Source organism: Triticum aestivum, chromosome 5A (assembly GCF_018294505.1).
Source record: "Triticum aestivum cultivar Chinese Spring chromosome 5A, IWGSC CS RefSeq v2.1, whole genome shotgun sequence".
Lineage (NCBI taxonomy): Eukaryota > Viridiplantae > Streptophyta > Magnoliopsida > Poales > Poaceae > Triticum > Triticum aestivum.
This window is the reverse complement of record NC_057806.1, coordinates 225,132,080-225,158,113: the sequence shown is the minus strand read 5'-3', so window position 1 is coordinate 225,158,113 and position 26,034 is coordinate 225,132,080.

Genomic DNA, 26,034 nt, shown 5'->3' with positions numbered 1-26,034 from the left:
CCCAAGCACCGGTCCACCCACATATCAAATTATCAAAGTATCGAACGTGAATCATATGAACGCGATGAAAACTAGCTTGACGATATTCCCATGTGTCCTCGGGAGCGCTTTTCCTATTATAAGAGTTTGTTCCGGCTTGTCCTTTGCTACAAAAGGATTGGGCCACCCTGCTGCACTTTATTTACTATTGTTACTTGTTGCTCGTTACAATTTATCCTATCACAAAACTATCTGTTACCACTTATTTCAGTACTTGCAGAGAATACCTTGCTGAAAACCGCTTATCATTTCCTTTTGCTCCTCGTTGGGTTCAACACTCTTACTTATCGAAAGGACTACAATAGATCCCCTATACTTGTGGGTCATCAAGACTCTTTTCTGGCGCCGTTGCCGGGGAGTGTAGCGCCTTTGGTAGGTGGAATTTGGTAAGGAAAAATTTATATAGTGTGCTGAAATTTACTGTCACTTGTTACTATGGAAAGTAATTCTCTAAGGGGCTTGTTCGAGGTATCTTCACCCCGTCTAGTAGAGCAAAGAGTTGCTCCTCAACCTACTGAACCTATTGAAAATGAAACTCCTTTTGAATTTCCTTCGGCTATGATGGAAAAACTGCTAGCTAACCCTTTTACAGGAGATGGAACAAAGCATCCTGATGAGCACTTAATATATGTGGATGAAGTTTGTGGATTATTTAAGCTTGCAGGTATACCCGATGATGTTGCTATGAAGAAGGTCTTCCCTTTATCTTTGAAGGGAGACACATTGATATGGTATAGGCTATGTGATGATATGAGATCATGGAACTATAAAAGATTGAAGTTGGAATTTCATCAAAAGTATTACCCTATGCATCTTGTTCATCGTGATCGCAATTATATATATAATTTCTGGCCTCGCGAAGGAGAAAGCATCTCTCAAGCTTGGGGGAGGCTTAAATCAATGTTATATTCATGCCCCAATCATGAGCTCCCAAGAGAAATAATTATGCAAAGTTTTTATGCTCGGCTTTCTGAAAACAATCGCACCATGCTCGATATTTCTTGTGCTGGCTCTTTTATGATGAAGACTATTGAATTCAGATGGAATTTATTGGATAGAATTAAACGCAACTCTGAAGATTGGGACCTCGACGAAGGTAAAGAGTCAGGTATGACACCTAAGTTTGATTGTGTTAAATCTTTTATGGATACCGATATTTTCCATAAGTTTAGCACTAAATATGGACTTGACTCTGAGATAGTATCTTCTTTCTGTGAATCCTTTGCTACTTATGTTGATCTCCCTAAGGAGAAGTGGTTTAAATATCATCCTCCCATAGAAGTAAAAGTAGCTGCACCAATTAAAGTTGAAGAAAAGACTGTCACTTATAATGATCCTATTATCCCTACTTCTTATGTTGAGAAACCACCTTTCCCTGTTAGAGTAAAGGATCATGCTAAAGCTTCAACTGTTGTTCGTAAAAGCAATATTAGAACTTATACACCTCCTGAGCAAGTTAAAGTAGAACCTAAAATTGCTATTGTTAAAGATCTCTTGTCTAATAATATTGATGGACATGTTATTCAGTTCGAAGGTGAAACTTCTAGAATTGCTAAACCTTGTGCTAAAGATAAACATAGACATGTGGTAGGCGTGCCTGTTATTTCTGTTAAAATAGGAGATCATGGTTATCATGGCTTATGTGATATGGGTGCTAGTGCTAGTGTTATACCTCATGACTTATACAAAGAAATTATGCATGATATTGCACCTGTTGAGTTAGAAGATATTGATGTCACAATTAAACTTGCTAATAGAGATACTATTTCACCAATTGGAATTGTTAGAGATGTTGAAGTCTTGTGTGGGAAAACTAAATATCCTGCTGATTTTCTTGTTCTTACTTCCCCACAAGATAGCTTTTGTCCCATTATATTTGGAAGACCCTTCTTGAACACTATTAATGCTAAGATAGACTGCGACAAGAATGTTGTTACTATTGGCTTGGATCAGATTCAACCAAGGTAATTAACTCAGGATCGATAGAGAAATTGTAATCCTTATCAAAAATACATATAGGTGAAGTAGCAAAAGCAGGGTCATGTTTCATTCTAGCATTCAAGGATTTTTCTTTCAGCCTAGCCAACAATTTCTTAAGATCATAACTATCATTGCAAGCTAAAAAGTCTCTAGCAGTTTCTTCATCCATAACATAACCCTCAGGCACAACAGGCAATTCGTTTCTAGGGGGAGAATCTTCATAATCACTTTCATCAATATTATCAGTTTCAATAATTTCATTCTCTCTAACCCTAGCAAGTTGTTCATCAAGAAATTCACCTCGTGGCACAGTATTATCAAGCATAGAAATAGTTTCATCATAAACATCATGGAAAGCAAAAGTGGCATCATCAATAACATGCGACATATCAGAATGAATAGCAGGAGTAGGTGTCGCAAGTTTACTCATAACGGAAGGTGAATCAAGTGCGGAGCTAGATGGCAGTTCCTTACCTCCCCTTGTAGTTGAGGGCTAAATCTTGGTTCTTTCATCTTTCAAGTTCTTGATAGTGATCAACAGATATAAATCCCAAGTGACTCAAAGAATAGATCTATGCTCCCCAGCAACGGCGCCAGAAAATAGTCTTGATAACCCACAAGTATAGGGGATGGCAACAGTTTTCAAGGGTAGAGTATTCAACCCAAATTTATTGATTCAACACAAGGGTAGCCAAAGAATATTCTCAAGTATTAACAGTTGAGTTGTCAATTCAACCGCACCTGAAAGTCTTAATATCTGCAGGAAAGTATTTAGTAGCAAAGTAATATGAAAGTAATGGTAGCAGTGGCAAAAGTAATAGTATTGGTTTTGTAGTGATTGTAAGAGTGGCAACGGAAAAGTAACTTAGTAGAGATCAATATGTGAAAAGCTCATAGGCAATGGATCAGTGATGGATAATTATGTCGGATGCGATTTCTCATGCAACAATTATAACATAGGGTGACACAGAACTAGCTCCAGCTCATCAATGTAATGTGGGCATGTATTTTGAATATAGTCATACCTGCTTATGGAAAAGAACTTTCATGATATCTTTTGTCCTACCCTCCCGTGGCAGCGGGGTCCTATTGGGAACAAAGGGATATTAAGGCCTCCTTTTAATAGAGTACCGGAACAAAGCATTAACACTTGGTGAATACATGAACTCCTCAAACTACGGTCATCACCCAGAGTGGTCCCGATTATTGTCACTCCGGGGTTACCGGATCATAACACATAGTAGGTGACTATTGACTTGCAAAATAGGATCAAGGACTCACATATATTCATGGAAACATAATAGGTTCAGATCTAAAATCATGGCACTTGGGCCCTAGTGACAAGCATTAAGCATAGAAAAGTCATAGCAACATCAATCTCAGAACATAATGGATACTAGGGATCAAACCCTAACAAAACTAACTCGATTACATGATAAATATCATCCAACCCATTAGCGTCCAGCAAGCCTACGATGGAATTAATCACACACGGCGGTGAGAATCATGAAATTGGTGATGGAGGAAGGTTGATGATGACGATGGCGACGGATTCCCCTCTCTGGAGCCCCGAACGGACTCCAGGTCAGCCCTCTCGAGAGAGATTAAGGCTTGGCGGCGGCTCCGTATCGTAAAACACGATGAATCCTTCTCCCTGATTTTTTCTCCCCGAACATGAATATATAGAGTCAGAGTTGAGGCCGGTGGCGCCTCAGAGGGCCCACGAGACAGGGGGGCGGGCCCCAGGGGGTGGGCGTGCCCCCACCCTCATGGACAGGGTGTGGGCCCCCTGACGTTGATTCTTTCGCCAGTATTTTTATATATTCCAAAAATATTCTCCGTGAAGTTTCAGGTCATTCCGAGAACTTCTATTTCTACACAAAAATAACACCATGGCAATTCTGCTGAAAACAGCGTCAATCCAGGTTAGTTCCATTCAAATCATGCAAGTTAGAGTCCAAAACAAGGTCAAAAGTGTTTGGAAAAGTAGAAATGATGGAGACGTATCAAGCCATCACCACACTTTTTCACCAAAATTAGGATCTGATCTTGCAAAATAATTTGATTCATTTCTTTTGGAGTTTTCACAATCTTCCTTGGCATTTCCTTCTGTGTCTTTGAGTGATTGCTTATGTGTGGATAAAATTGCTTGCTTACGATAGATTGATCGGAGTGTGATGAGTAGAACTATCTGGAATTATGAGTGCGAAGAATCTTCATCGAAAGTACAAGGCAAGTTCACGCTTTGATCAGACTCTTTTATACCCAGTTTTACTTGCATTAGTTTCACCCCAAAAGATTGCATGAGTAGGATTGGGAATATGTGGGTATTGCTATGTAGTTGATGTGGTAGGAACCTATTACCCTTTTGATCACCCCGAGAATATATGTTATGCTCATATTGCTTAGCCAAGCTCGTAGACGGGATTGGTATGTGAGAATCATGCAAGTTGTGAGAGATAATAACTAAGGGTAACCTAAGGTGGCTACTTTAATACACATCTGGGTGGATTGGTTGCGGGCACTTGGGGAATCCAGTGTTGTCCTAGGAGATCTCGGGGTATCCGTGTGATCATCCTATGGAATGCCAGCCAGGCTCAAAGGGATCATAACATTATTTATGCCTAGAAACTTCCGTGTGTAGCCACAAGCCATTATGGGCTCTAGCGTAGTTGAGTAAGTTGTGGGAAACCTTTCCATTATAGGCTAGCAGATGTAGGGGATTGTAGGTGTACCGACATATCGATCGGTTAAGGGTACCTCCAGAAAGACTATGTCTCAATCATCTGGTTCTCAAACACTAGGCAGTGCGAGAAAATCAACGGAGGAGATCAAGTCTTGTGGGGAAAAGTGCGCAAACCTCTGTAGAGTGTATAAACTAATCATGATTTGCTGTGTCCCCAGTTATGGATAATTTGAGTGTCTGGTATTTGAATTATTGGTTGATCTCATCACTCTATTTAATGAAATTGTTGGGTTATTAATGATTTGGTGATTTTTTGGGATTGAGTTTGGGAAACCTTCTCAATATGGGTCATTTAACTTGGTAGTAAATAAAAATTTATTCCTTTGTTGTAGGGAAAAAATATCTTTATGCCAAAATTAAACTTAGAGCCTCCACCAGCCAAATATGCATATAGAGAGAGATATTTTCATTATTATTCTATGGTGTAAAATTGTCAGTACATTCAATATACTGACCTACGTGGCTGCAACGTCTCATGTTGCAGGAATCATATAGCGAGTAAGTGATATGTTAGGGTTACGATGTCTACACTCAACTTTGTCGTTGGTGTTGTTGGGACTCCATAGCTTTGTTGTTGCTTCCGCTATATGGATTGAGGTAATGGCATTTACGTTACTTTATACATGTGATTTACCTCCGTTATAAATCCTCGAGTACTATGTGTGTCAGCATACCGATCCAGTGATGACACTTAAGCACAGAGACTTCGATCCATTCGGGTCGGGTCGCTACAACCGGGGGCTTCGCCATATCTTCATCAACCTACTCCGGAGACTTTGGCGTCACCAGCCGACTAGCTTCGTCATGTTAGCTGGACCGGGGGCTTTGCCTCGGCGAGCCAACCTTTAATAGCATCGCCATGCCGTCGCTTCATCGCCCATCAGGCAATGGGTGTGCAGATTGAGTCCCAATATAGGGAGTAACCTTTCTTCAGACTGTTACAACAGATAAACCAGGTGCTATTAATCCTAGTAATTTTTTCTTGCTTGGGTTTAGTTTTTCCGAGGAATTATTACTTTGGTTTGTTCCTTCATCTGTACACAGGTATGGCAAGTGATGGCCGCATTAACGATGGTTGCATGATGGTTCGGTCAGTTTCCTATCCGCAGTTCGGCGAACGCCTCATCGGGGACTCGGACCGCCTTGTGAATACAGGCTTTGTCACGCCAGCGCCCTACACCGACATTGGCTTCGAAGCCAGGCCACATCTATTTAAAAATTTTTTTGCGTGCATTAATTATGCGAGATTTTTCTTCTATATTTATATTATTATTTTTTGGACTGCACTATTTTACATGTGTAGGTAATCAACTTCGACTGCGTCGTGCGGTCACTTCGGCAAGCCGACGTCGTCGTCCCAATCAGCGTAAATCGGCTCGCGTGATCACCTTGTTGGTCGAAATGCCATACCGACATGTTCGGTTGCCTCAGTCACTTCAGCATCGCTGAGAGAGCTCTATCACATCGAGTGTTCGACACACGGGCCATATTTCTTTTATTACTCACTTTGCATAAATTATTAATTATGCAACGATTTTTTATTTTTATTACTATTATCTCCAGCTTGCACTATTTTTTGTGCACAAGTAAATGTTCCGGGTTGAGCAGCGCTGTCACCTCGGCGTACCAACGTACCACGTCACTTCAGCTGGATCGGGGCTTCGTCATCACTTTTAACCCACACCAGGGACTTAAGCGTCATAATGCCGGCCTGCTCCCTCGCCTAAGTCGGACTGGAGGATCCACCCTGCCACATTAGCTGTGCTATGTCACCACTTCAGAGGGCCGAGCTCTTTGCTCCTCCACCTCGGGACCAGCTTGGGGGCTGGGACCTCATCCCGCCATAAGCTCGATCAGCGCATCGACACCGAGCATATTAACTAGCTAAGTCGCTTCCATGCTCAGTTTTTTTAATTCTTGTTCGGTTCAACCAAACATTATATTTATGCTAACATATGTTTGTCAAAAATGAGGTTCATTAAAAACCACTTTTCTTTGCCCGTGTTAACTAGGGCTCTTAAATTTATATGAGCCATGTAATAATAAGTGTTCTTCTAAGTCGTTGCAAAGTCTTTTTCTACCACTTCTTTCTCGACTCGAGTGTGTGGTCAATAGCCGGATAGCTGTTTTTTCTCTAAATTCGCTCGAGTTTAGTTCGCTGAACTGGCTTAACGAGTAGTAATCTGCCTTTGGGATAGGAGGTGGTAGCCGTAGGCTGACCCGCTTGAAGTCTTGAGATCGTATGTGTCATATTAATGCACGACAGAAGCACAAAAGTAAGACCAATTTTCGGATTAGCACCAAATGAATTGATTTAGTTCGGGCGTAAAGTTTTTACTCAAGTTTTTTGGTTTTCCAATCCTATGGCACTTTTATACTATTTGTGTGTTTCCAACATAAGTCTCGTAGTGCAATGTTGGACGCCTTTAGAGATTCGGCAAAAATATTCTTGGATATTGCTATATATGCATTGGTTTTGAATTGTGTCTTCAGTCAATAGTTGGGTTGCCCGGCTCCTGTGCTTTCCACCTATGTCCCGCTTTGTTCGGCTAGGTGTGCGAAGGGAGAACCACTGCGATTGTGCTTCCAGCTCCAATGGTTAAGCACCTCAGTGGAGAAAGCCAAAAACTGACTGTCACAATGGGCGTAAACTGGTAAACGATCCAATGACGGTGTCAAACTATAGATCGGTATCGATTACCCCATGATAAACGATGGGCCTTTTGTAACATTGGCCAAAGTGTTAATGGCTAGACTTCGGTCGGTGCCGAACACTAACCGGGGGCTCGCAGCTAGCTTCCCCAATTTATAGCTCGTATGACTAAGTGAAAGTTATATAGCCCGCATATCTCATTGCCTTGTTTCCACTAACACATCCACCTTCGGGCACCGAGACGTCAGCTAAGGGTTGTCTTGTTACTACGGAAACACCCTGCGTAGCATCTACAAAGGGGTAGAAGTCGATGATGGGCCACTTTAAAATGATAAACGGTCACAACGGAGTCAAAATAAATATCATCAGCGTTTGTATTCATTATACAAGTGTTGCCTTCCGTAATTATCGTTATAAAGCCGTAAATATGCATCAAATTTGACTTAAGATTTTGGCCAAGCTGGGTTCCTGGCTCCTGTGTTTAACCCTACTTTCCCGATTGTTCGGCTAGGGGGTAAAGGGAGCACCTCTGTGATTGTTACTATCGGGTCATCCATTAGTACCTCAGACTGGGTGAAGCCGAAAGCTAGTTATCTTAAGAATATAATAGGTCGGCAACAACGGAAGTGAAAATTTAGGTTCGCTAAAGACCACATAGTTCGGGAACTTTCCCCACACTAAATCCTCAATATTTTTCTCCCGCATTGATCGGAGGTGGTGTTTCGTGATCATGGTCGGCATGAAAATCCAAATAAAGGAACCGATAGCGGGACTATTTTCTTTGGAAGATGTTTCTTTAAATACTAATATAACATTCTCTCCGCATACCTTTGTTTATAAAACTGTATGGCCGGATTGCCTTGTTTGTCGTAAATCTTTGCCCGCATAAAGGCTTTATAAAGTGGGACAAACACTCCCCGGCTAATGGCCGAGGGGGTTGAAGCCGATGGTTGGTCAACAAAGTTTTGTACAGTGCGGATCCGAGCATTATTGATGTAGAGTACTTGGATACATAGAATCATTACACGTAATTTGTGATTTTACTCCGGACATCGGTCCTTAATTCGGCCACTCGTGTCCACATTAAGGCTCGGGGGCTACTGGGCTTTGGGATTATCATTTACTAATATTAAAGGGGCACATCGATCCCCTGATCTAGTGTTGCCATCCGACCAGTGTCTCGGGGGCTACTGCATTGCCTATTCAATACAGAAAATTCCAAGTGCTCAGTGTTCGGCTTGACCGAACTATGGGCAAACGCATCTTCGGATAACAATAGGAACTATCAAGGACCTATCTAGCGTCAAGCTAATATATTACGATGACTTCTCGAGACCCTCTCTCAAGGGCTCATCCGTCAATCACTATCTCCTCTAATGTGCATCTCCGGTTTTAGGCCGACACACACACCTTCAAGGCTACTAGCTATATATCTCGTCAGTAAATAAATTGCATCAATTGGAAATAAAATCGCAAACAATCAGCCCAAGCCTGAGGTGGTTCATCACCTCAGATGCAGTCCGGCATAAAGCCCGAATACAAATGGTTGGCTCCAAAGATGGCATTTCCAACATTAAGATTGGCTAAACTTCTTTGAGATCGAAGATGGGAAGATTTGTTGAACCAATTTTCAAGACCGACGACCAAAGATGAAGAACAGTTCAGAAGAATCGAGGAGCGTCCCCAACTTGAAGGCCGGTTCAGGGGGCTACTGACGGCATCCTGGACTAGGGGGTACTCACCACTTCATCCCCCGATCAGGTGAATCAGGCCGAGGACCCCCATGGCGGTTCACTCATGGGCCACTCCGGGCAGCCCATGCCGCATACAAGGAGGTTTCCACAAGACTTGGCGCACAAGCCGAAGACTCTCCTAAACCCTAGGACTCTGGTGTGTTATATAAACCGGGGCCAGGATAGTCAATAGACAACATCGAATATTCATTAGAACAATCTCGTGGTAGATACATGTACTCTGTACTACACCCATATCAATACAATCAAAAGCAGGATGTAGTGTATTATCTCTTCGAGAGAGCCCGAACCTGGGTAAAACGCTGTGTACCTGTTACCATCGCTCCAAGACACCTAGCTTAGGACCCCTACTATGAGATATGCCAGATATAGAACCAACAAATATACCCCGAACAAGCCCCTCAAAGGATTATTTTCCATAGTGACAAGTGACAGTAAATTTTAGCACACTATATAAATGTTTCCTTACCAAATTCCACTTACCAAAGGCGCTTCACTCCCCGACAACGGTGCTAGAAAAAGTCTTGATGACCCACAAGTATAGGGGATGTATCGTAGCCCTTTTGATAAGTAAGAGTGTCGAACACAACGAGGAGCAGAAGGAAATGACAAGCGGTTTTCAGCAAGGTATTCTCTGCAAGTACTGAAATTATCGATAACAGATAGTTGTGTGATAAGATAATTCGTAATGGGTTTTTAAGTAAGGAAGGTGCAGCAAGGTGGCCCAATCCTTTTTGTAGCAAAGGACAAGCCTGGACGAACAATTATATAAAGCAAAGTGCTCCCGAGGACACATGGGAAATGTTGTCAAGCTAGTTTTCAGCATGCTCATATGATTCGCGTTCGTTACTTTAATAATTTGATATGTGGGTGGACCGGTGCTTGGGTGTTGTCCTTCCTTGGACAAGCCTCCCACTTAGGATTAACCCCTTTTGCAAGCATTTGCAGCTATGAAAGAAGAATTAAGACAAATCTAACCATAGCATGAAACATATGGATCCAAATCAGCCCCTTACGAAGAACACATAAACTAGGGTTTAAGCTTGTGTCACTCTAGCAACCAATCATCTACTTATTACATCCCAATGCCTTACCCTAGGCCCAAATCATGGTGAAGTGTCATTTAGTCGATGTTCACATAACACCACTTGAGGACAGACAACGTACATCTCATCAAAATATCGAACAAACACCAAATTCGCATGATTGCTTATAACAAGACTTTTCCCATGTCCTCAGGAACAAACGTAACTACTCACAAAGCTTATTCACATTCATAATAAGAGGAGTATTAATTATCCTTAAGGATCTGAATAAATGATCTTCCACCAAATAAACAAACTAGCATCAACTACAAGGAGTAATCAACACTACTAGCAACCCACAGGTACCAATCTGAGGTTTTGAGACAAAGATAGAATACAAGAGATGAACTAGGGTTTGAAAGTAGATGGTGCTGGTGAAGATGTTGATGGAGATTGACCCTCTCTCGATGAGAGGATCATTGGTGATGACAATGACTTTGATTTCCCCATCCGGGAGGGAAGATTCCCCGACAGAATAGCTCCGCCCGAGCCCTAGATTGGTTCTGCCCAAGTTCCGCCTCGAGACGGCGACGCTTTGTCCTGAAAGCTTCCTCTTGATTTTTTCTAGGTCAAAACACATCATATAGCAGAAGATGGGAATCAGGGGCCTGCCAGGTGGCCCACAAGGCAGGGGGTGCACCCAGGAGTGTAGGGCGCGACCCCACCCTTGGGAATGGCAGGTGGCCCCCCTCTAGTGCTTTCTTCACCCAATATTTTATATATATTACAAATAATTCTCCGTGAAGTTTCTGGAGTTTGGGAGTTGTGCAGAATATGTCTATAATATTTTCTCCTTTTCCAGTCCAGAATTCCAGCTGCCAGCATTCTCCCTCTTCATGTAAATCTTGTAAAATAAGAGATAAAAGGCATAAGTATTGTGAAATAATGTGTAATAATAGCCCATAATGCAATAAATATCAATATAAAAGCATGATGCAAAATGGACGTATCAACCGGTGCTTAGGTGTTGTTATTATTGGAACAAACCTCCTACTTATGACTAACCCCCTCGCAAGCATCCACAACTACGAGAAAAGTATTAAGATAAAATCTAACAATAGCATTAAACTTTTGGATCCAAATTGATCCCTTACGAAGTAGCGCACAAACTAGGGTTTAAACTTCTGTCACTCTAGCAACCCATCACCTAATAACTACTCCACAATGCATTCCCTTAGTACCAAATATGGTGAAGTGTCATGTAGTCGACGTTCGCATGACACCACTAAGGGAATCACAACATACATATCATCAAAATATCGAACACATATCAAGTTCACATGATTACTTGCAACAAGATTTCTCCCGTGACCTCAAGAACAAAAGTAACTACTAACAAATAACGATCATGCTCAAGATCATAGGTGTATTATATAGCATAATGGATATGAACATATAATCTTCCACCAAATAAACCATATAGTAATCAACTACAAGATGTAATCAACACTACAAGTCATCCACAAGTAGCAATCTGATGTTCCGGTACAAAGATTGAACACAAGATATGAACTAGGGTTTGAGAGGAGATGGTCTTGTTGAAGATGTTGATGGAGATAGCCCTCCCAAAGATGGAAGAGTTGTTGGTGATGACGATGACGATGGTTTCCCCCTCCGGGAGGGAAGTTCCCTGACGGAATCGATCCACCGAAGGGCAAAAGTGTTCCTGCCCAAGTTCCGCCTTGAGATGGTGGTGCTTCGTCCCGAAAGTCCTCTCCTTATTTTTTGTAGGTCAAAATGACTTATATACCAGAAAAGGGGCACCGGAGGTGGGCCGAGGAGGGCACAACCTACCAGGGCGCTCCTGGGCTCCCTGGTGCGCCCAACTGGGTTGTGCCCACCTGGTGGGCCCCCTCTCGTAGTTATTTTCTCCAATATTCTTCATATATTCCAAAACAATTCTCCATAAATTTTCAGCTCATTTGGAGATGTGCAGAATGGGTAACTCTGACGTTGCTTTTTTAGGTCTAGACCTTGCATATTATGAGAGAAAGGGCATTAGAATTACTCCATAAAGCATTATTATGCATAAAAACATTATAAATAACAGTGGTAAAACATGATGCAAATTGGACATATCAACTCCCCAAGCATAGACCTCGCTTGTCCTCAAGTGAAAACCAAAGTCGAAAAACATGTCAACATGCTTAGAGAGAGAGGTGTCGATAAAAAAATACGGACATAGAAGTATCATGCATATTATTATAACAGCAACAAACTTCAACAGAAAACTTTATCATAGAACTTTCATCATATAGCTTCTCATGAACAAGTAACAATTCATCACAACATCGAAGTAAATGCATAAACTCTATTCAAAACAAACAAACTATGTTCTCAGTCAACTTTGCAACTACAATTTATTATCTTTTCAGGAAGGGTCACGTATCGGAGCCTTTTGGCAAGTCCACATACTCAACCATCATATAGTCTTCTATGATTGCTAACACTCACCGCATACACATGAGCAAAAAGTTTCAACCGGAGACATAGAAAGATAGGGGCTTATAGTTTTGCCTCCAACGTATTCACCTCAAGGGTGATGTCAACAATAGTAACTCATGATCACCCATATCCAACTGGATATATTTGCCTAGATCTTTCCTCACTACATGATGCTTGCAAAATAAAAAATGAAAAGGAATAGGGAAGAATACTTTGAATCTTGCATAAAAGTAAGTACATAAAAGTAAAACATATGCCCTTCACAGAGGGAAGCAGAGGTTGTCATGCGCTTTTTGGTTGTATGCTCAATCTCCTAGTGCAAAAGAACATCACGTTTATTGCTCGTTGTGATAGCAACCTTTATTATGCAGTCTGTCGCTTTTATTATTTTGCCATCACATGTTCGTACAATGCTCAATTTTCTCTTACACTAAATGATCTAAAGCATTTAGAAGCAAATTTTATTGCCTTTTTGCACCGATGACAACTTACTTGAAGGGTCTTGCTCGTGGTCTCTCAAAATAAGATTTGGGTTGAGGGTTTTTGGATGCACAAGTAGTATCTCTACTTAGTGCGGAATTTTTGGCTAGAAAAGATATTGAGCAAGCACCACATGTTAAAGGATCTATGAAAATATAACTTCTATGTGAATATGAACAAACATAAATCATTGCCTTGTCTTCCTTGTCCAACATCAACAATTTTGGCATATAATATTTTGACGGGGCCTCACAATCATAGAAGATGTCCTAGATAGTGTATTTTCATGTGAATCTTCTCTTCCATTATTAATTCTTTCATGAATTGCATCTTTGACCAATGCTATGTTTGTCAATCTCCAATAAATTTTACAACTTATACTTTTCCTTATGTGATGTCATTACTTACCATAAGATTAGCATATGGTATTTTTCATTTATTTCCTTCCTTTTTTATTGAAACATAAAAGTAAAGAAACAAAACTCAAACTACTCTTTATTATATATCTCGCACACAATTACATCGATAGATCATTAAGCAATCACTCAAAAAGAAAGGATCAAACTAAACTTTTATTCAACTAGATCAAAGGGTAATTAAAGATCGAACTAAAATAGATAAAACCAAAGATAGTGGTGGTGATATGATACAGGGACACCTCACCCAAGCTTGGCACAAGCCAAGGGGAGTGTCCATACCATGAACTCAAGTCTCATTTGGTGATGAAGAAGGTGGTGGTGGTGATGAGGCAGTAGCGGGCTTACCTTTTTTCTCCAACTTGCGTCGGAGGGTAAAGTTATCTATCCTCAACTCATCATTCTCCATCTCGAGCTTTATTATCCTCTTGCATAATGCCTCCTTGCTTTCTTGCTTGAACCGAGGAGGGACTGGTTCATCTTCATCTTCCTCATCAGTTGCGATGCCCCAAATTCAATCGTACACTAATCATACATGAAAATGTGTATGATCAAGATCAGGGACTCACGGGAAGATATCACAGCACAACTCTAGACACAAATTAAGGTAATACAAGCCTTATATTACAAGCTAGGAGCCTCGAGGGCTCAAATGCACAAGAGTCAGCAGAAGCAACAATATCTTTGTTTAGACATAAGTTAAACAAGTAAGAAAGCTAGCACAAAAGCAACATGATCGAAAAGGCAAGGCCTCCTACCTAGGAGCCTCGTAACTACTCCTAGTCGGCAGTGGCCTCCACATAGTAGTAAGCACCCTCGTGGTAGTAGTGGTAGTCATCGGCGGGGGCAGCGGTCTCCGGGGCTCCGTCATCTGGTTGCATCAAACAAATATGGGAGGGGAGAAAGGAAACAAAACATGAGTACTCATCCGAAGTTCTCAGCAAGCAAGGATCTAGACTACATATGCAACATTATCAAAGAAAGGCTGTATATGTGGGTTGGACAGCAGAAATGCCAGAATAGAGGAGAGGGCCTAGTCCTATGGAAGACTAGCATCTTCAGCATCTTCAAGTATCTTGCCGCATTTAGAAGAGTATAGATCAACATAATGTAAAGTAGTAGTAGTGCCATCAACCTCGCCCAGAGATCCTTCCTCGACTCCCTGCGAGAAAGCAATCCCAGAGCCATACTATCCATTTCTCATCTCAAGTATCCAGTTCTAGTTGTATCGATCGGGATACAACTTCGATTGTCTGTTACCGTAGGACAGGCTATCGATTTATGCTTTCTTCCCTGCAGGGGTGCACCAACTTACCCAACACGCTCGATCAACTCTGGTCGGACACACCATCAGGTCATGTCCGCCCTCAGCTGATCAACACACCGCAATCCTACCATGGCTCGTCAAAGAGGCCAGCACGCCGGTCTATATCCTAAGCGCACACGGGTCTTGGGCCCATTGCCCTTTGCACTCCTGCACATTGCGTACACAGTTGGTGAGCAGACCTAGCCCCCCTTATACAAGGCAGGGCGTTCCAGTCCAACCCAGCGCGCGCCCCTCCATCACTGACGTCCGTTGAGCTTTCGACTAATACATACGATGCATAGTGCCCATACTTATTCTCGTGTGATGGTTAGTGCTATCAGGCCAGAGGCCCCTCGAATAAAATATCCAAATCGTAGTGGATTAGGAACACGTGGTAACAAGCAGAGACTCACGATCGATGTGACCCCGTCGCCCCGTCTTGAGGACTCGCGACAAGGGCTAAGAATGCTCGGCCACGCCTCGTAACTATCTCGCAGGAACCTTCCAGGTCAACACGACTCCACACCGCTCGCAATTAAGCTCACCCAGGTACCCCTCGGGGCCGACCCGTCTTTAGTAACATTGTTCAGTGTAAAGTCATAGTAACCATAGTAACCGTGTGTCTAATAACAAGGGGAACTGAGGGAGTCCTGGATTAGGGGGTATCCGGACAGCCGGATTATATCCTTTGGCCGGACTGTTGGACTATGAAGATACAAGATTGAAGACTTCGCCCCGTGTCCGGATGGGACTCTCCTTGGCGTGGAAGGAAAGCTTGGAAATACGGATATGTAGATCTCCTTCCTTGTAACCGACTCTGTGTAACCCTAACCCCCTCTGGTGTCTATATAAACTGAAGGGTTTAGTCCGTAGGACCGAGGACAACAATCATACCATAGGCTAGCTTCTAGGGTTTAGCCTCTCTGATCTCGTGGTGGATCAACTCTTGTACTACTCATATTATCAAGAACAATCAAGCAGGGTGTAGGGTATTACCTCCATCAAGAGGGCCCGAACCTGGGTAAACATCATGTCCCCTACCTCCTGTTACCATCTGCCTAGACGCACAGTTTGGGACCCCCTACCCGAGATCCGCCGATTTTGAGACCGACATTGGTGCTTTCATTGAGAGTTCCTCTGCATCGTCATTGTTAGGCTTGATGGCTCCTTCAACCATCGATAGCGATGCAGTCCAGGGTGAGACTTTTCTCCCCGGACAGATCATTGTATTCGGCGGCTTCGCACTGCGGGCCAACTCGCTTGGCCATCTGGAGCAGACCGAGAGCTACGCCCCTGGCCATTAGGTCGGATTTGGAAACTTGGACTACATAGCTGACATCCACGGAGACTTGAACTTCGACGGATTCGAGCCTTTGCCGAGTTCGCCGCACGGTCACGATGAGCATGATTTAGCTCTACCATCGGATAGTGTTCAGGAGATCGCATCGGCGACTGCTCTGACCCTCAATTCGGAGCCAGTTGCGCCATCCAAGGACGGGTGCATAGACCCCGCCATGGAGGCCGCATCTTCAGCGGCGATCGAGCCAAATACCGACCTTACCCTTCACGGGAGCCGTGATGCCGAACTGCCGGATTCTTCCCCGGCCACGGACTCCGAACCGCCTGCGCCCGTGCCTATCGAATCCAACTGGGTGCCGATCATGGAGTTCACCTCCACGGATATCTTTCAGCACTCGCCCTTTGGCGACATACTGAACTCATTAAGGTCTCTCTCCGTGTCAGGTGAGTCCTAGCCGAACTAACTACGGCCAGATCGGGATGCGGACGACGAAGAAATTCGCCGCCCACCCACCACCCACTTAGTAGCCACTGTCGACGATTTGACCGACATGCTCGCCTTCGACTCCGAAGACATCAACGGTATGGACGACGATGCAGGAGATGAACAGGAGCCACTGCCCACAGGGCACTGGACGCCCACTACATCATATGATGTATACATGGTGGACACACCCAAAGAAAACGACGACGAGGAACGGAAGGACGCAGCGAAGGATTGTTCCCTCGAGAAGCAGTCAAAGCGGCGGCGTAAGGACCGCTCCAAATCCTGCCTCGGCAGAAACATCGATCATATAGACCCAGCGATAGAGCAGGGTGAGCCAGCGGACGACAAACACGACATTGAACCACCGTCCGACCACGGCAACACGGAGAATCAAACCGAACAACCCGACTCCGGCGAAGATAACAGTCCGAATGACATCACACCAGACAGGCACCCGGAGCAACAGAATACCCATCAAAGGCTTGTTGCCACTGCGAGGAGTCTGAAAAAGCAGAAGCAAAGGCTCAGGGCTGCACAAGACACACTCATAATTAGATGGAGTGAAGTACTCAACACTGCAGCAAAGTACGGCGGTAGTCGCCACACAAAGAGCTACCCGAAGCGAAAGCTGCTACCTGAATTCGATGAGGAGGCCTTAGATCCCCCGCAATCAAAAAATAAAACAGCCATCCGGTCAGATAGACGACCTCGTGGCCAACATACAAGCCAGTACGCGATCCACGTGAGGGCTCGCATCAAAAGGACGGCGCAACCAGATCCATCTACGGGCCAAGCAAGCGCGCTCCAGCACGCAATGCAACACAACAAAAATCCGAACACCATGGTACACCCAAATACAGGGGTGCCGCACAGCCCCTATGTTTCACCGATGAGGTGCTGGACCATGAATTTCCAAAGGGATTCAAACCCATAAACATAGAGGCGTACGACGGAACGACAGACCCTGGGGTCTGGATTGAAGACTACATCCTCCATATCCACATGGCTCGAGGAGACAATCTCCACGCCATCAAGTACTTACCCCTCAAGCTCAAAGGGCCAGCTCGGTACTGGCTTAAAAGCCTCCCCGAAAACTCCATTGGAAGCCGGGAAGAGCTCGAAGACGCTTTTCGGGAAAATTTTCAAGGGACCTATGTCCGACCACCGGATGCAGACGATTTAAGTCATATAACTCAACAACCCGGAGAGTCAGCCCAAAAGCTTTGGAACAGGTTTCTCACTAAAAAGAACCAAATAGTCGACTGTCCGGACGCCGAAGCCTGAGCAGGTTTCAAGCACAGCGTTCGAGACGAATGGCTTGCCAGACACCTCGGCCAAGAAAAGCAGAGAACAATGGCAGCATTAACAAGCCTCATGACCCGCTTTTGCGCGGGCAAGGATTGCTAGTTAGCCCAATGCAACACTAGCGACCCAAGTACATTCGAAGTCAGGGACGGAAACGGGAAGCCACAACGCAGCAAAGACAAGCGCGGGAATAAAGAAGACATCCCGAAGAGCACGGCGGTAAACGCCGGATTCAGAAGCTCTCGGCCAGGTCAGCAAAAGCTGACCTCCAAAGGCAAGAGACAAACTGTCCAGCCTGAACAAGATTCTGGACAAACTATGTCAGATCCACAACACCCCCGCTAAACCTGCAAATCATACCCATAGAGAATGTTGGGTCTCAAGCAGTCCGGCAAGCTCAACGCCGAACACAAGGGGCAGTATACACCAAGCGAAGGCGAGGACGAGCCTCGCAAGCAAAGCACTGGGGAACAGAAGAAATTCCCACCAGAAGTCAAAACAGTAAACGTGTTTACACACGATGAAGGGGAGCAACAAAGCAGCACTCCTAGAGAAACATGCCCCAGGGCCTATCACCGCGGAGTTCTGCCACTGGTCATCCAAACCGATCACCTTTGATCATCGGGATTACTCAGCAAGTATCCGGCATGCAGGATGGGCTGCCTTGGTGTTACACCCGATAATTGACGGATACCACTTCACACGAGTGCTGATGGACGGCGGCAGTAGTTTAAACCTGATATATCAGGACACAGTCCGCAAAATGGGGATAGACCCAACAAAAATCAGCCATAGCAATACTACCTTTAAAGGAGTAACGCCAGGCCCAGAAGCCCATTGTATGGGTCCCTGCTACTAGAGGTTATATTCGGCTTTCCCGATAACTTCCGCAGCGAAAAGTTAACCTTCCACATCGCTCCGTTCCAAAGTGGCTATCAAGCACTACTCGTACGCGAAGCTTTCGCTCGCTTTAATGCAATACCGCATTACGCTTCTCTCATGCTTAAGATGCCCGGTCCACGTGGCATCATTACAGTAAATGGAAATATTGAGCGCTCCTTGTGCGCGGAAGACCGTGCGGCTGCTTGGCAGCCGCACACTAGACAGCCTCACCAACTAGAGCATCTGACAGGTTGTTAAGACCACGGGCACGGTTAGACGAGTCCGGTGTAGCTATATATATTTGATACAGGTTTGATGGCTATACCCCTACAACAATACAAGGGGCTCAACTCGTGTGAACAAGTGACAATTAGGCTCAACTTTACTCATCTGGAACTATACATGGTTTATTTAGTATAACCTACCTTTTGCACGACAACTTTTCAACTAAGTTCCTCTCTTTTTCAGATGACCATCGTGCTACACCCGTCCAGGATATGGCACAACACAGACACAGGCGCAGCCGTGCATCAGGGACCCATTCCAAGGATTCTTTTCAGATTAAGACCCTGTGTAAACCTTTTTTACTATCTCCTGTTGATACACATCCCTCGGATTCTTAGTACAATTGAGAAGGATGCTGACGTATTGGCATGTGGCCACGTCAGAATATTGCACGTACCTAGACACCAGGGGCTTATTACAAAGGGCACTGTTTAGCCCGGTTTACATCATAAAGACCGAATACCTTAGGGAGTGGTCGGCGTCGCAAGTTTGGCCTTATATGCATCAGCTCCAAATCATGTCTTTGGTCAAATGTTGGGTTTGCCTGGCTCCTGTGTTTTGCTGCCTTACGTTCCGCTCTATCGGCTAAGGCGGCACCAGGAGAACTGCTGCGATTATGCCCTGGATCATCCAGACGAGCACCTCAGTAACCAAGACATTGGATCAAGTGTGAACATGCGTCTTCTGCGAGCACCCCCGCATTATATGCGTGTGGGCTGAAGCCGACGACTGCCATCTTTCAGGTTATATACATATATACATAAATGGCCGCACAGGAGGCATCATAGTACTTTCGGGCAAAAGAATAAATACAGCCTTGATAAACTCAATAAAACATTGTTTTTACAATGGGAATACATGTCAGTCAAACATAATATTCTTCGAGCATTGAGCCTCTATCGAACGAGCGCCTTCAAGAAGCTCTTCACAGTAGTGCTCGGCAGCCACTCGGCCTATAGCCGAACCCTATGCCACAACAATGGTGGCATCCATCCGCGCCCAGTATGTTTTGACACGGGCAAGGGCCATCCGCGAGCCTTCTTTGCACGCCGACCTCTTTACAGCATCGATGTGTGGCACAACACCAAGGAATTGTAGCACTAAGCTAAAGTAGCTATTCGGCCTTGGCCCTCTCGGCCACAGATGATCCACAACGGACCTCATGGCAAGTCTGGATAATCTATGGAGCTTGGCCCACTCGGCCATTTGCTCATTCAACAGCAGCGGATGGGCTGGAGCATGAAACTGTGACCAAAACAGTTTTTCCACTTCGTGATCTTTCCGATCCTTGAAGTACGTGGCCGCATCAGCAGCACTTGCAGCCAAATTCATGTAGGCGTCCGCAGAATTCCATAGATGGTCCAGAGGTGCATACTTCGGATCCCCAAACTTAGTCCGCAACAAGAAGGGCTTCCCTTAGTTCCTCCTGCGTCACTCTAATTTTGGAGCAGGCTTCCTTGGCAGCCACCCGGGCCTTTTCCAGGCCCGTCGCCTTCGCCCGGTTTACTTCTTCAAGAAGATGGTAATGGTCATCAGCATCTTTTAACTCTGGAGCCATCTTGGCTATTTTTTCTTTGCTCTCGCAATGCGCGGCCTGTTCGGCCCTTAACTCTTCGGCCTCCTTTAAAGCGGCCGCATTGCTACTCCTTGCTTGCTCCTTGGCTCGGGCAAGCTCCGCCCGAAGGGTCTCCACGGTGGCAGCTCCATCTTCAGTCACAACATATTAAAGATACTGGCATCATGCTGCTCTTATTATGTGACAATCACTAGAAAAATCACCTACCATGTGCCTCGTCAAGCCACTTGTTAACAAGCACGATGTCGGCATCTGCCGCATCCAGTTGCCGCCTTAGTTCGGCAAACCCATCAGTCCGGCTAGCCACCGGAGCTTCAACCACCAGCACATAAAGGCGGTCTGGTTATTACCTGGGACTATGATCCTCTGTTTGCCGCCGTTTTCGATGACATCCAGAGTCTCAGGGGCTACTATCTACATAGGGCACATCTAAAAATGTGCGGTACTATCAACAATGTACATCATTTCGTGTACCTCAAAACCCGTCAGTAGACTCATAAAGGCTTCATGCAACCCTCTTTCGACGGACGAAATCCTTTCAATCACCATACCCATCAACGTGTGGTGCTCTTCTGAGATAGCCGCTTGCTCTAGCAGATCCCTCAATATGTCCGACCGCACACCAGACGGTGCCGGACTCTTTTGATTGCTCTCTTCAAGAGCCGGATACTGAGGACTTCGGGTGGCCATAGGATTACCTTCTGGCCTTACCGGATCAGGAGAAACCCTCCACGACGACACCTTGGGATCGCCCGCCTCGTGAGGCGGTGTGGCAGGGGGAGGCGTTTCGCTCTCCATCATCTCTGGAAGAAGATCCCCTGAAGACGAGCTCTACTGAGAAGGGATAAGATCCAAACTGAAAGATAAATGCTTCAATTATTTTCCTCAAAAGTAAACCGATATATTTTCATTATTAAGTACCCTCTTACTTATAGCTTGGTGGAGGGCTGATCCCCTTGAGGGCATAGTGCGGCCAGGGTATCCCCTAGGGCAGGACCCTCCGGCGGAGATTTCTTCCCCCATTTGGAGACCATTGTCTCTGGGTCCTCAGAGGCGGTTCTCTTCCTTCCCTGGGGAGAGGAAGTTTCAGTTCCTCCTCCCTGGCTAACCTCCTTCGCGGAGGCGCTAGCCTCCTTGTTCCCCCCTTTATCTTCTCCTCAGGGCGCTTGATAAGGCGCGATCTCCAGCATCCTGGTTAGCACGGGATATGGTGAGGTCTCAAGGAGGGGGGCCCGACACCTGATCAACTTTGCCTTTGCTATCCAATCCTGGTCAAAGAGCGACTCTTTTAGGGCAACGTTGCAATAAATAAATGGCAGTGTGTTTGGATGCGGGGCTACTTACTTGGGTATCCGGGCGATTGCAGCTCAGACCTGCATCCTAAGTGATGTCCGGACACATTATTTGTGGTCCAAAGAAGAATTTGTACATCTCTTCGTGCGTCATGCCGAGGAAATATTGAATAGCTCGCGGTCCTTCCAGGTTGAATTCCCACATGCGAAGGGGCCGGTGTTTGCAAGGCTGGACTTGACGAACTAGCGTAACTTGCACTACCATAACCAGACTGAAATCTCTTTCAAAGAGATCTCGGATACAGCTTTGCAGTATTGGCACGTCCTTGGCTGGACCCCAGCTCAGCCCCCTGCTGATCCATGACATCAGTTGTGGTGGGGGGCCTGAGCGAAAGGTGGGGGCAGCTACCCACTTCGCACTTCGGGGAGCTGTGATGTAGAACCACTCCCACTGCCACAATCCGGACACCTCTGGGAAGCAACCCTCAGGCCATGGAGCATCAGCGATTTTGCTTAAAAAAGCGCCTCCGCACGCTGCGTGCTGCCCCTCGATCATCTTCGGCTTCACATCGAAGGTCTTGAGCCATAGGCTGAAGTGAGGGGTAATGCGGAGGAAGGCCTCACATACGACAATAAATGTCGAGATGTGAAGAAGGGATTCCGGGGCCAGATCGTGAAAATCTAGCCCATAATAGAACATAAGACCCCTAACAAAGGGATCCAGAGCGAGGCCTAGTCCTCGGAGGAAGTGGGAGACGAACACGACGCTCTCGTTGGGTTCGGGAGTAGGGACGAACTGCCCTCGGGCAGGCAGCCGATGCGAAATTTCGGCGATCAGATATCTGGCCTCTCTCAACTTCTTGATGTCCTCCTCCATTACGGAGGAAGGAATCCACCGACCTTGAAGGTTGGATCCGGACATAGTTGAAGGTCCGAAGCACCTAACCTGAGTTTTGGGTCTTAGAACTCGAGGCGGGGGAAGGATTTGATTAAGCACGAGAGGGAAAAAAGAAAAAGCCTTGTCCCGTTTCTAAAGAGGGTGAATATCAAGCGTCCTCCTCGTGGCCGTTTGGGACTTGCCTAAGATCTAGGAGTCCTACCCATAGGCACGGTTGGGTTACCCACATCCGTATTGATGAGAATCTCGTGATAAAGGGGACACGATCTCTGCTTCGACAAGACGTGCCAAGGAAACCGCCTCGCGAAACATGCTGAGATGGGTTATGAAAAACGATTCGAATAAAGACCTGGCTGTGGTGTGATGTCACACTACGGGGTACGTCAGCGGATTAGATTTGTGGAAATATTATTCCCTCTATGGTGGTATGTGGAACTCATTTTGCAGAGCCGAACACGATCCTCGTGTTCAAAATCTTTTATGAAGTATTCGGAGGAGGAACCCGCCTTGCAATGCCGAAGACAATCTGCGCACCGGACTCATCGTCATTGAAGCCTGGTTCAGGGGCTACTGAGGGAGTCCTGGATTAGGGGGTATCCGGACAGCCGGATTATATCCTTTGGCCGGACTGTTGGACTATGAAGATACAAGATTGAAGACTTCGTCCCGTGTCCGGATGGGACTCTCCTAGGGTTTAGTCCGTAGGACCGTGGACAACAATCATACCAAAGGCTAGCTTCTAGGGTTTAGCCTCTCTGATCTCGTGGTGGATCAACTCTTGTACTACTCATATTATCAAGAACAATCAAGCAGGACGTAGGGTATTACCTCCATCAAGAGGGCCCGAACCTGGGTAAACATCGTGTCCCCTGCCTCATGTTACCATCCGCCTAGACGCACAGTTCGGGACCCCCTACCTGAGATCCGCCGGTTTTGACACCGACAGGAACCCTAAGGAATCACCCTCGATGGAATTCCACCTGATGTTATCGTCAAGGTGAACGAAGGAGCTATCACCCTCGAGGTCCACTCTTGAGGAGTTGCACGATAGTGTCGTTATCGGGAGTGGAGACGGAGGAATCACCCTCGACACGCGATAGTAACCCAGTTGTGTCGAGCAACAAAGGGTAAAGTGATGTGCAGTGCTGAGGCCTGGTCTTCGATCCCGTTGATCGGGTCTTCTGATAATCCAGCGGGGTAGTCGGGAAAAAGTGGGGGTCTCTGATGGGTCTCCACCCGGCCTATACTAAACAGTTTACAGTAAGCAGGTAGGTAACAACAGTAGGTTATAATAAACAGGCTATGTAGCAGAAATAGGATAATAGTAGTAGCATCAGATTCTAATGTAAGCATAAGAGAGAAGGGAATTGGCGATATCGGAATGCTCAAGGGGGGTTTGCTTGCCGGAAGCTCTGCCGAAAAAGGAAGAAGTGTCATCGACGACGTAGTCGATCACTGGGGCATCATCGACCTCAGGGTCTACCGGAGAGAAGAGGCGGACGAAACAGTAAGTATAAGCAAACAGATGCAACACTAAGCATGACAAGATGATATGCAGAACTAGGGTCGACCTAGCGTAGTGCTGCGTGAAATTGGTGAAGGGGGAATTCAACCGGGAATGTATTCTTGGTGCCGGACTTGTGTCAAATAGATGACCGGAGGGGGAATGTTCCATGTTCAGCATTCTAGGGGCATGTGACAGATGAACGTACCATGTATTCAGATTCATTGGATTTTTCTGAGCAACTTTCATGTACAAAACATTTTCACCCGAGCTATGGTTTGATTACTATGAATTTTCAAAGATTAAAGCATTTTCTGGAATTATTTAAATTAACAGAAATTCATTATGATGTCATCATTGCGTGGGGATAACGTCAGCAGTCAACAGACTCGCTGACCAGGGTCAAACCTGACATGTGGGTCCAGTGGGACTCACATGTCAGCCTCTATTAGTCTAATAGTAATTTAAACTAAACTAATAGGCTAATTAGAGGGGTGGGTGTCGGTGTCAAAACCGGCAGATCTCGGGTAGGCGGTCCTGAACTGTGCGTCTAAGGATCGATGGTAACAGGAGATAGGGGACATGATGTTTATCCAGGTTCGGGCCCTCTTGATGGAGGTAATACCCTACTTCCTGCTTGATTGACTTTGATGAGTATAGGGGTTACAAGAGTTGATCTACCTCGAGATCATATGTTGTGGTCTAAACCCTACAGGTATGATGAGTAATGTCATAATAATCTACCGACTAGCCTGGCCTCGGCTTATATAATGTACCAGAGGCCTAGGATAACAAGAGTCCTAGTCGAATACGCCGGTGGAGAGGAGTCCTTGTCTTCATCACCATGTCTTGTGGAATCTTCCTCGTGCTTACATCGGCTGTCCGAACCGGCCCATGAGCATACGGAAATGGGGGTCGTCGGCCCAATCCAACTGATTGGGAGACGACATGGCGAGTACCCCTAGTCCAGGACACCGTCAGTAGCCCCCTGAACCGGTCTTCAAGTTGGTGATGCTCCTTGATTCTTCTGAACTGTTCTTCATCTTCGGTCATCGGTCTTGAAAACTGGTTCAACAAATCTTCCCATCTTCGGTCTTGAGGATCGCCGAAGTAAATCCGAAGAGTTTACACATCGGGTATCCGAGGAGCCCCTTTAAGTTCTCGGCCTTTATAAATGCCTTGTTATTTTTATGCCACACCTCTGGTTTGAAATTGTTCTCGGACGGCAGTGTCCTCTTGCGTCTGGGCTCCAATGACGGACTGCATTCGAGGTATATTTTGCAGCTGAGCACCAACGCCGGACCGCTTCCGAGCTCCAACGCTGGAATGTATCCGAGCTCCAACATCGGACTATGTCCAAGCTCCAACGCCGGACTATATCCGAGGTGTCATAAATTACCTTGGTTGAAAAAAGTTGAAGGAGTTTAGCCGAGCTTAATGCCGGAAATGCCCTCTTTGGAGCCAACCACTAGCGCCCGAGCTTTATGCCGGACTGCTTCCGAGGTGGTGCACCACCCCAACTGCGGGCCGGTTTTTTGTCAATATTTTTGATTGGTGCAATTTATTCCCTGCCGAGATATATAGCCAGTAGCCCTCAAGGTG